Source organism: Arachis ipaensis, chromosome B05 (genome assembly GCF_000816755.2).
Source record: "Arachis ipaensis cultivar K30076 chromosome B05, Araip1.1, whole genome shotgun sequence".
NCBI lineage: Eukaryota > Viridiplantae > Streptophyta > Magnoliopsida > Fabales > Fabaceae > Arachis > Arachis ipaensis.
The window spans coordinates 45,693,729-45,706,847 of NC_029789.2; the positions used below are offsets into that span (position 1 = coordinate 45,693,729).

General features: G+C 36.3%; 1 long non-coding RNA gene across 1 annotated transcript; it reads left to right on the plus strand.

The window, feature by feature from the left end:
- LOC107643587 lies at positions 6,156 to 7,577 on the plus strand. The gene is made up of 3 exons (XR_001620939.2): positions 6,156 to 6,208; positions 6,272 to 6,734; positions 6,811 to 7,577. It is a non-coding gene; the product is annotated as an uncharacterized LOC107643587 (long non-coding RNA).

Consider the following 13,119-nt stretch of genomic DNA (forward strand, 5'->3'; position numbering starts at 1 on the left):
TGTTTAATGAATAAAGATGTATCAGACTTAGTACTAACAAAGCCAAACCTGTTTAGAGTATTGCTAAGCTTTAGGAACCATTCTCTCGGAGCCTGCTTGAGGCCATAAAGGGCTTTATTTAATTTACACATTAAACTGTTAGAATCATGAGAGAAACCAGTAGGTTGATGCATATATATAGTTTCATGTAAATCACCATTAAGAAAAGTATTATTAAAATTCAATTTTCTTATAGACCATTCTTTAGATAAAGCTATACTTAACACAATTCGAAAGGTGGCAGCTCTAATAACAGGACTAAACACTTGTTCAAAATTAAAGCCTTTAGATTGGTGGAAGCCTTAAGCCATCAATCTGGCTTTGTACTTTTGTATGGTGCCATCCGGAAGCTTTTTATAGTGAAGACCCATTTTGACCCAATGATTTTGGCATTTTGAATCTTTGGCACAAGTGTCCAAGTATGATTTCTGATTAAGGTATCATACTCCTAACATAGCACTTTTTCAATGAGGAATAGCTAATGCAGCACTAGGTGTTTTAGGAAGTGTTTCAGGTAAAATGTTTAAATCAATATTACTAATTAAAGCTTTGGGTTTGGAATTTCCAGTTTTAAACCTGGTGAGCATGGGATGTTAATTTGGAGGTTTAGAAGATATAAGAGCATCTGCAGATGTAGGAACGAGTGCATAATTATTATTATTATTATTATTATTATTATTATTATTATTATTATTATTATTATTATTATTATTAGAGTCAATAGGTGGAGGGCAGATTTGTATCCCAGAGACGGGAATATGATGTGTTTTAATAACACAGTGTATGGAATTAGAATTAGTAGGAGTACTTGGATTATTACTACTAACATCTCTAGGAGTACGATTTGTATACTGAATATTCAAAATAGAAGAACTATGAGATGGAGAGCCTAAAATAGAACCTATACTAGGAATAAAATGGTTAAAAGAACTAGATTTATCAGAATCTCTAAAAGAGCCATTCTTATCAGTTTTAACAAATAGTTCCTTGTAAGGAAATGAGGTTTCATCAAATTGAACATGTCTTGTGGTATAAAGTTTACCACAAGGTGAAAGACATTTGTAGCCTTTTGAGTTTGGGGCATAACTAAGAAAGACACATTTATGAGATCTAAAATCTAACTTTGTTTTGTTGTAAGGCCTTAAAAGAGGAAAACAGCTACTACCAAAAACTCTTAGAGAAGTATAATCAGGGACAGTGTTAAACAAGGTCTCGTAAGGAGATTTATTGTCCAAAATTGGAGTTGGGATGCAATTAATTAAGTGAGTAGCTATTAAAACAGCCTCATCCCAAAAAATAAATGGCATAGAGGCTGTAGATAACATGGCAAGACTCATTTCAATAAGGTGCCTATGTTTTCTCTCAGTCCTACCATTCTGTTCTGGAGTGTAAGGACAACTAAACTTTTGAACAATACCTTCATTGGCCAGGAGTTGACTGAACTGATGAGAAGTGTATTCTCTACTATTATCAGACTGAAAAACTTTTATTTTATGGTTTGTAAGATTCTCCATTTGTTGTTTAAACTGTTTGAAAACTAACAGAACTTGAGATTCAGAGACAAGTAAAAAAAGAAAAGTATACCAAGAATATGCATCAATAAAGGTAACATAATAACGAAATCCTAAGTGTGATACAATCGGTGTTGGACCCTAAACATCAAAGTAAACAAGTTGGAGAGGTTCATTATGAACAGTAAGTGAGGAATTAAAAGGCAATTTATGCATTTTAGCATGCATACAGTTTTCACACACATCAGGAAACAAAGTATCTTCATTCTTGTCCATGTCAATATTACAACTTGATAGAATTGTGAGTACAATTTTCTTGGCTGTGTGGCCAAGTCTTTTATGCCACAAGTCCAAAGAAACTTTGGAAGAAAGAAAAGCACAAGGTTGTAAAGAATCTAGAGAAAAATTAGGAACAGTAACATTGAAAAATTTGTAAATGCCACCCTGTCTATGTCCTTGAAGAAGCACTTTTTCAGTTTGCTGGCATTTAACAAAATACACAGGAGCATAAATATGAAAATAAACATCATTATCTTTAGCAAATTTGGAGACACTGATAAGATTTTTGGTAATTTCTGGAGAATAAATTAATTGTTGTAATCTAAAATATCTATTAGAATCATAAGCATAGAATAAAGAAGTACCAATTTTAGATATATACAAATCTGAGCCATTTCCAATCTGAACTTGGTCAAGGCCTGAGTAATTTGAAGATGTGATAAACGAAGATGAATCAGGAGTAATGTGGTGGGAAACACTAGTATCGGTTACCACGAGGAGTCAGCAATAGATCCTGGAGCAGCTATGTAGGCAGTAGGATGATGAAAAGATGGAGGGGGTGGTGGTGGTGTAGTTGAAGAGGTGCTGGCTTGTGACAGAATAGAAGAGTTTGGTGAATTGGTGAAGGAGGTGGAGAGGGAGTTTGAGAATTTTGTGATGGAGGAGGTATATGTTGGTTGAATCTGTTAAAACAATGCCAAACAATATGACCAAATCTACCACATACCTGGCATTGTGGCCTATTCTGATTGAAAAAGGATCTGCCTTCTCGTGAAAACCTACCACCTCTACCTCTTCTTCCTCCAAAATCACGACCTGGATTGGAATTGGAAGAAAATGAACTCTGAGAGATATTAGCTTGAATCATAGAGGTTGTGGATTTTCGGAATTTATCAAGCATATCATCAAAGGTTAAAATTTGAGTTTCAACCTCACAAAGACTGAAATTTTGTCGCTTGGAATTGACAGTGTGAATTAAAACTTGATATTCTTCATTCAATCCTTCAAGCAGTGCATCAACATGTTCTTCAATAGTTAAAAGAGAGCCTAAAGCTGCTAAAGAATATGCAATCTCCTTAATTTTCGAAATATATTCAGAAGCTGTTGAACCTTGCTTCTTGATAATCTTTATCTGTGCTTTGAGCTGTTTAACACGGTATGTGGTAGATTCCTCAAAATATTGTTCAATTCTATCCCAAATTTCATGACTAAAAGAGCAACCAACCATTTTGGTTTTGAATACAGGATCAATAGATGCTAGAAGCCAAGACTAGAGATTATAATCATCTTAAAGCCACTGGGTATACGTTGATGACTCGATTCCATTTTGTTGATCTTCAATCGTAGTGAATCTGGGAGGAATACGATCTTTATAGAGATGATTTTCTAAAAGTTGACCCCGAATTGCCGCCAATGCTTGTTGTTGTCAAGTTTTGTAATTTCTTTCTCCTAATTTATCACTAATCGGAGTAAAAGATTGGGAGTTGAACAACTGAGGTGGGAAAGAAAAGGGATTGAGATTAGCAAGATTATTGTTGTTGTTGGCCAAATTTTCAAGGTTTGAATTGTTGTTGTTATTGGTCCCAGGAGGTGAATTGTTAGATGAATGTAGAGATGCATCCATGGTTATGAAAAACCAGAAGCTCTGATACCATAAAAAAAAACAAAGATTGCTAAAAGCTAAGCAATACAGAACAGCAAGAACAGGTGATGAAGAAAACAAGAACCAGTAGCAAAAGGAAGAAAAGAGAATCTTGAAGAATTAATGAGAAACCTTTCATTGAATGAGGAAAAATGTTTACAAAGTGAAAATGAATTATGCATACAACCCTAACAAGACTGATCCCTTTTTGTACACCCACACTTGTTAACTATTCTTGAGGGCTATTAACTGATGGGCTACTATTGATTCATTGGGCTACAACTGACTATTACTAGTTAGGCTTATACTTTAGACTGCTGCACTCAATAAGAACCAGCCATACAACATAACAACTTTAACGGAGTTAAACATCAAAATTGTCCCTGAGATTGGTGTCATGCACTAAAATAGTTCCTGAGATTCCAATTGCACTAATTACGTCCCTGAAATTGACAAAAATGTACCATGTTAGTCCTTGACCCATTTTCTATTAACGGTGTGATGACATGGCTTGATGATGTGGCATGTTAGTGACACGTGTCACTCCATAATTTGGCCACGTGTAATGGTATGATGATGTGTTGACCAGTGACATGTGGCATGCTGACATGGATGGTTGCGCCACGTGTCACAATGCTATTTGGCCACGTGTTTATTTGTGCCATGTGTCGCAACAGTATTCGTCCACGTGTCATCCATTATGTCATGATCGTAGATGCACCAAATTAGTCCCTCACTTTGTGTTAAGTGACTCATTTTAGTTCCTAAAATTGAATGTCGTGCACTAAACTAGTCCTTTCACTAGTTTTTTCTCCTTTTTTTTCTATAAATTCAAAATTATCATTATCTTTGAATCCATTAATTTCAATTCTATTTTTTCACATGTTATTTAAAATACAAGTGCTTTTATAAAATATTTTTTCTCTTGCGGGTTACCTTGAACCGCTGTCTTGGAGTTGACGTGAAGATATCTCAAGCACCCCCACTACCATCTCCGACCTCTTTTGTCTAGACTGAAGAGGTCGGAGATAGTAGTGATGGTTTGAAGTGCCTTCGGTCTAGTCCATTTACACACAATGAAAACGTGTATTTCATAAGAACCAGAAAAAAATGTGTATTTTAGTTTTTGATAAAAAATGTGTCTAATCAATTATATAATTTTTTTTTTTTATAATAACATACTTATATATTACAAAATTTACCAATGTTAAATTATAATAGAAAAAAATTGTATAATTAAAACTAAAATTTTAAAAATTTTAATAAAAGCACTTGTATTTAATGATGTGTGAAAAAATAGAATTAAAATTAATGCATCTAAAATATTGAAAATTTTAAATTTTTAAAAAAATGAGAAAAAACTGGTGAAGGGACTAGTTTAGTGCATGACATTCAATTTCAGGGATTAAAATGAGTCACTTAACGCAAAGTGAGGGACTAATTTGGAGTATCTATAATGATGACATAATGGATGACATGTGGACGAATACTGTTGCGACACGTGGCACAAATAAACATGTGGCCAAATAGCATTGTGACACATATCACAACCATCCACGTTAGCATACGTGTCATTGGTCAACACATCATCATACCATTACACGTGACCAAATCATGGAGTGACACGTGTCACTAACATGCCACGTCATCAAGCCATGTCATCATGCCGTCAATGAAAAATGGGTCAAGGACTAATGTAATGTATTTTTGTCAATCTTAGGGACGTAATTAGTGCAATTGAAATTTCAAAGACGATTTTAGTGCACGACGCCAATCTTAAAGACCATTTTGGGGTTTAACTCACTTTAACCAAAACTATTCTAAAAAGATTCAAGAAAAACCATAACAAATTTTAAGCAAGAATATCCTGTATCTCCTCTCCTTATATCAAATTTAAAAAAACTGTTGTCTGTTTAGTTCAACTCATAGTTGTAAAAATTGGACCGGACAGACCGATTTGACCGAAAAACTGGTAAACCGTACCCTATACTGGTCCGGTCCGAGGTTAGGACCGTTCAAGGAAGAGAACGGAACGAACCGGCTAAAACCGGCCAAATTTGGTGAAAACCGGACCGAACCGAACCGAACCGTTTGGTCCCAACTGAAGGCGAAGCTACGATGCATCTGGGTTCTGCAAGTCCACCATGCTCTCCATAAGCTCCTGCATGCCAAGTGTCAAAGCTGTGTGGTTGTTGAAAAATTTTTCAAAATGGCTCTCATATGGTTCAAACTGCTCACTCCAAGGTTGCAAAAAAGATAATCTGACCACCAGGCTACATTGCTTTTTACTAATACATATCCAAATTATAATACATATAGCAATTTTCTATTTACTTATATTCAATTAATTTTAATTTTAAAGTCATTAATTTTTAAATCAATTATATTTTATTTAACTATAAATTTTATTAATATATATATATATATATATATATATATATATATATTAAAAAGATTAAAAAAATTAATAATTACCATTGAATTGAATTATGAAGCTGTTGTTGTTGAATTGGATTGAAGTTTTGGGAATTTCTCTTCTTCTTTTTTTTTTTATTTTTTTATTTTTTTTTTGTGTTAAGGTTGCAAAGTACAAGTCACAAGTCTTAAGTAACTTGAAGGGGAAGGCTCTTAAAATCTTGGAGGTTGGGATTGGAACAGGTCCTAACCTCAGTTATTTTTTTTTTTTTGTGTTAAGAAAAGAAAAAGAAACAAGAAAGGTAGAGGAAACTCTTAGAAGGTTTTGAATATAAAAAGTGATTGAGATGTTAGTGTTTGCATTCCCTTGCATTACTCTTAGAAGGTTTTGAATATAAAAAGTGATTGAGATGTTAGTGTTTGCATTCCCTTGCATTGAAGACATAAATTTTGAATGTAAAAAAGTGATTGAGATGTTAGTGTTTGCATTCCCTTGTATTTGAAGACACAAATTCATCATCCTTTAGACCATAATGCTAGAAAGAAAAAGGCCAATTCTGCTGACTGATATTGGTACTAATTGAAATTGGTCACTGATTCTATTGAACTTGTCCCAAGTTGTATGCTTGAGGGAACTTTAGCGCAAAAACTGGATTACTAGATATAAAGATCATTGAGGGTCCTTCACTCAACTGGTTGAGCTTTTGTATAATTTTTGGTTCTTGATTCTTGACACACTTGTTACTTAAGGGTTATCCCCCAACGCCAATTCGCTTTCTGTGCAGAAGTTAAGAGGGTGTTGCGACCTGGTGGAAAGTATGTGTTTGTCGAACACTTGGCTGCAAAAGGTGTGTACACAACTTCCAAATTCACTTTGGAAACCGAAATAGCTTAGTAACAACTTTAGTTAACTTTGATTTACAGATGGCACAACTCTCAAATTTTTCCAACGACTTATTGATCCTCTGCAGCAGATACTTGCAGATGGGTGCCACCTTTCAAGAGATACAGGAAACAGCATATACAAAGCTGGATTTTCAAGTGTTGAGTTCAAGACAGCATTTGTGTCTAACGCTTCATTTATAAACCCCCATATATATGGAATAGCATACAAGTAGCACTGAAAGGCACAACCTGCCCAGCTACATGGCTTCGATCAAGGACTAAATCTTCCTCTTCCTCAACATCTATACCAAGCACAAATTTCTGAAGTTATACCATGAAGTATGTTTCGTATCAAGTTTTTCCAGTTTCAAAATAGTGAGGTGGAGGAGACACTTATTTTGCGTCATTTACAACATAATATAGGTTTCAACACTTATTTTTTTTATTTCATCCAAGACTTGGAAGTTTGAGCCGACGTCCATGGCACCAACGACGGGCTCCAATACCATTGTTAAGTATCTAAGAAAAGTAGGAAACCACACCTTAAAAGCTAGCTGATGAGTGGTTCTACATCAAGCATCCTATACTACCCGATATGAGACTTTGAGCATTCCATAATACCAAGTCCCTAACAGACACCTTTTGTTCCCCAACAAAGTCTTGCGTGCTTGGTTAATATGTTGTGTTGTCCACCTATCTTCTTCTTCTTGCTATAAAGCATCTTTAATGGCATCATTGTCAAACACAAATTTGGCTAGTGTTGTTTTGCACATATCTCGAATTCCAGTATCGAAATGATGCAACAATTTGTTTTTCTGAATGTAAATGAGCCATCTGAACTTCTATATCCTCATCAAATCCAATGATCTTTTGGTCTTTAACGGTAAGAGATAGTTGTTTTGCTGCAACTGTTAACAGCAGCGAACGAGTCAGCTCCGGTCTGAAACTTCACTAAACCATTTCCTTATCCTTCTTGAGGAATCTTGAATCTTTCTCCCAATGCTATCCAACTTCCGTTCAATAACAAAGTGACTCTGGCACATGAAAACATGGGTTTCCACGGTTTGTGCTCCAGTTCTCTTGTATATTCATCAATAACAAACTGAATTTTTCAAGCAATGGCTCTCAGTTCACTACCCAAACCTTCGATCTTTTATTGAGTTCTCCCATCTATTCGATTTGCTGTTTGAGACTCGTGATATGCTGATTCGAGGATGGCGCCTTTGTTACCTCTGTCTCTTTACTTGAGCTTGTTGCTCAATGTCAGAGTTGGTTTCATCCTCAGTAACACTGGTTGAGACCATAGGCATTCCCTTCTCACGTCCTTCCAAATTTGCAATCGCATCTTTTCTTCCTTTCTGAGATAGCGTGAGTTCTGTACACTAAGGAACTCAGAATCAATAAGGAACTCAGAATCTTAAACTGTAAATTTCAATTGCTCCACCCACACTTTTTGATTCTATTCATAGCTTGTGCACTCACTAAACAAAGTACGCATTAGCCCCCGGTCCATTTCTAACAACTCCAAGTTCGTATCCATAGACCTATACAAAAAGTCAATCAAGAACCCCTTGAGCATTGTTTAGTGCTATTCTTTCGTTTTATTTGCGCTTGAATTTTCTGGTTGGAAACTAAACATGAAAAAATTAGTGTCTCTTATTAGTGTTTTTGTGTCTTTCCTATCAAGAAGGTTACGGAATATACTAATTCAGCATCTCACGACACAATATCTATATTCATTTCTTGTCCGCTAAACATAATTTTGTGTCTCAATGTCCCGTGCTTATAAGCAAATGCATTCCAAATCCATGTCATACAGTCTATGTAGGTTGATCTTATGTGAAGAGCATGTCCAATTTGAGTAGAGACATGCTTCATATGCTTCTTGAATTTCCCTTCTGTGGGATGAAAAAGGATACGCTCGAGCCTTCCAACTCTTTTATCATAAAAGTGTCTAACAATGCATTCTATGGCATTACACACACTCTTCACCTCCTCCAACCACAAATTTTCTCTCCTACCAATCAACTTCAAACTTGATACAATGTCTTATGTGAAATCCCATCTTTTTCCTCTTTCATCACCTTCATCACCTGGGTACGGATAATCAAGTCATGACTTAGTACATTCTTTACATGTTTTTACTACGCTGAGGCTTCTCCAGAAGGATTTTCAATGGCTACGCCTGTGTTCTTTGTTTGATCCTATATTGAATTCGTACAAAGTACATGTATTAGATATACAATATACGATACGACATGAAAATATGGTAATTATATACTAAAGATAATTCACTAAGTGTTCAATTTTATAATTTTACTTTTACAAGGATAATTGTCCATTTTAAAAAAGGTTGGCAACAGTTCCAAAAAATTAGAATTAACATTTAAACGCATTTACACTAGGTACGGTTATTCCTAATCTCACCATAACCTCCAATACACGTCCAAAACTCGCCGTCATTGTTCTCCAATCCTCACCTCGCATCGCTGCCCCAGTACCCCACCGGCACTTCCCCGTTGTCCGTTCCGATGCCACACAGCCTCCCGTCGACGCTGCTGAAGCATCTCCTCATCCCGCTCTTGCTCTGTAACAACGTCAGATCGCTTCGCAGCAGCCCCGTGCATCTTCCCTCCTGCTGCCCCCTGTTGCCAGCCATGCAGACCCCACCGCAGCCCCTGATGAATCCATATTTGATGATGATTTTTGGTTGAAATTGAATGGATTTCATCATATAAACTTGCACTTATTCCACTAAATAGCATGCATTTGAACTTTCCTCCTAATTTGTGCTTGATTAAAAACATGCTCTTTTGTGCCTAATTTGATTAATTTTATTCCATTTACCTTCCATTCGATGCCTTGATGTTATTTGTGAGTGATTTCAGAGGTATAAGGCATGAATGGCTTGGAAAAAATGGAAGAGGAGCATTCAAAGTGGAGGAAGCATAAGGAATCAAAGAAGAAGAGCTCAGCCTAGTGTGCATACGCACAGCCATCAATTCAGAGCCACGCGTGCGCGTGAGCCACATCGTGCGTGTTGCGCGTCCCTTCAAGCATCACCTAGTGTGCGTGCGCACAACCTCCTGTGCGTACGCACGGGTAGAGATTTTCGGCAGTGTGCGGACGCACACGTCTGTGCGTCCGCACAGGTGGACGCACATGCCTTCATTAAAATCTCACGTGACTCGCATTTCTGAATCCAATTAGCTCATAAGGAAGGGAAAAGGAAGGCAATACAATAGCATAACATTAGTGTAGCTTAGGAGTAGTAGTAGATAGCTTTAGTATAGTTTTTCTTTAACTTTTTCATCATCTCTACTAGGGTTTTTACATTCAAGTACCATTTCCATTTTGATCTTGGATTTTGCTAATTTCCATTGTAAGTATCTCTTTGTTATTACTCTTTATAGTTATATTGTTCTTACTCTTTCTTATAATTCAAGTTATAGTTAAATTTTACTTCTCTCTTGCAATTTCTATTTCTTGTTGATGAATTTGATGATTGATGATTGTTACATGCTTTCTTGAGTCTTTATTATTGATTGAGATCATTTGTTGCTTTTGGTTTCAAGCTTTTTCTCATTTTTCCCATGTTTAAGGTTTTTGCCCACCAAGTGTTTGACAAAATGTCAAGTATGATTTTGGGCTAGTTTTCTATCTCTTGGCTTGGGAAAAGTGAGCAATTGAGTTCCTAGAGTTGGAATGTCCAATATTTAGTGTCAATTTTGGATTGTTAATTGTTCTTGTTTCCACTAACACTAGATTGTTGCTAAGGCAATTAGCAAGAAATTTAGGATTTGTGGGTTAAGAACACTTATGCTCATTTAACTTACTCTTCGATGTGAGGGTTAATCAAGTGAGATTGATCCATTCTAGCTGTCATAGTTGTGGTTCCAACAAGGAAAGGACCCTTAACTCACTCCAAGTCAAGATGCCTTTTATGCCTTAATTCCTTCATACACATTTGCATTAGTTCCTTTTACACTTTATTTGTCTATATTGCATGGTTACTTTATTAATTCATTTATTAGTTCATTTATTACAATTTTGCATGTTCTTTTATTGCTTTATATGTTTATCTCTTTAGTGAAAACCTCATAATCTTCACAACCAAGATTGTACACTCATTGATCTCAGGTGTCTTTGGGAGACGACCCGGGAATTGAAACTCCCGGAATTGAATTGGTTTTTAATTGTGACATTTCCTTTGGATTAAATATTTGATCTTGAGAATTCGTTGTTGGTTTGGACTATGCTACTAACGAATTGATTCCTGTTTTGATTGATGCTAAATGGTGCACGAAATTGTGATCTCAACGGCGCCAAAAACTTGGTACGCACGATTGTAATCTCAACTCCTTTTCACAACTCCGCACAACTAACCAGCAAGTGCACTGGGTCGTCTAAGTAATAAACCTTACGTGAGTAAGGGTCGATCCATGGAGATTGTCGGCTTGAAGCAAGCTATGGTCATCTTGTAAATCTCAGTCAGGCAGATTTCAAATTGTTATAAAGTTTTGATAATTAAAATATAAATAAAATATAAAATAAAATAGAAATACTTAAGTAATTCATTGGTGGAATTTTAGATAAGCGCATGGAGATGCTTTTCTCCTTCTGAATCTCTGCTTTCCTACTACCTTCATTCAATCATTCATACTCCTTTCCATGGTAAGCTGTATGTTGGGGGATCACCATTGTCAATGGCTACCGTCCGTCCTCTCAGTGAAAATGGTCCAAATGCGCTGTCACCGCACGGCTAATCATCTGTCGATTCTCACTCATGTTGGAATAGAATCCATTGATCCTTTTGCGTCTGTCACTACGCCCAACACTCGCGAGTTTGAAGCTCGTCACAGTCATCCCATCCCAGATCCTACTTGGAATACCACAGACAAGGTTTAGACTTTCCGGATCTCAAGAATGCTGCCAATTGATTCTAGCTTATACCACGAAGACTCTGATCTTTCGGAATGGAGGCTAAGAGATACACATTCAAGCTTGTTTTCATGTAGAACGGAAGTGTTTGTCAGGCACGCGTTCATAAGCGAGAGTGGTGATGAGTGTCACATAATCATCACATTCATCATGTTCTTGGGTGCGAATGAATATCTTAGAATAAGAAGAAGCTTGAATTGAATAGAAAAATAATAGTACTTTGCATTAATTCATGAAGAACAGCAGAGCTCCACACCTTAATCTATGGGGTGTAGAAACTCCACCGTTGAAAATACATAAGTGATAATGGTCTAGGCATGGCTGAATGGCTAGCCTCCAAACGTGTACAATAGTCAAAATAGGAACATAAGATAGGTCTAAGGACTAAACATCCAAAGATGTAAAATAAATCTCTAAAAGTAGTCTTTATACTAAACTAGTAACCTAGGGTTTACAGAAATGAGTAAATGATACAGAAATCCACTTCCGAGCCTACTTGGTGTGTGCTTGGGCTGAGCATTGAAGATTTCACATGTAGAGGCTTTTCTTGGAGTTAAACGCCAGCTTTGGTGCCAGTTTAGGCGTTTAACTCCAGCTTGTAACTTAGTTCTGGCGTTTAACGCCAGAATAGGGCAGGAAGTTAGCTTTTAAACGCCAGTTTGCGTCATCAAAACTCAGGCAAAGTATGGACTATTATATATTGCTGGAAAGTCCAGAATGTCTACTTTCCAACGCAATTGAGAGTGTACCAATTGGGCTTCTGTAGCTCCAGAAAATCCACTTCGAGTGCAGGGAGGTCAGAATCCAACAGCATCTGTAGTCCTTTTTCAGCCTCTGAATCAAATTTTTGCTCAGGTCCCTCAATTTCAGCCAGAAAATACGTGAAATCATAGAAAAACACGCAAACTCATAATAAAGTCTAGAAATATGATTTTTATTTAAAAACTAATAAAAATATACTAAAACGTAGCTAAATCATACTAAAAACTACCTAAAAACAATGCCAAAAAGCGTATAAATTATCCGCTCATTACAACACCAAACTTAAATTGTTGCGTGTCCCCAAGCAACTGAAAATCAAATAGAATAAAAAGAAGAGAATATACTATAAATTCCAAAATATCAATGAAACTTAGCTCCAATTAGATGAGCGGGATTAGTAGCTTTTTGCCTCTGAACAGTTTTGGCATCTCACTTTATCCTTTGAAGTTCAGAATGATTGGCATCTATAGGAACTCAGAATTTAGATAGTGTTATTGATTCTCCTAGTTCAGAATGTTGATTCTTGAATACAGCTACTTTATGAGTCTTGGCCGTGGCCCTAAGCACTTTATTTTCCAGTATTACCACCGGATACATAAATGCCACAGACACATAACTGGGTGAACCTTTTCAGATTGTGACTCA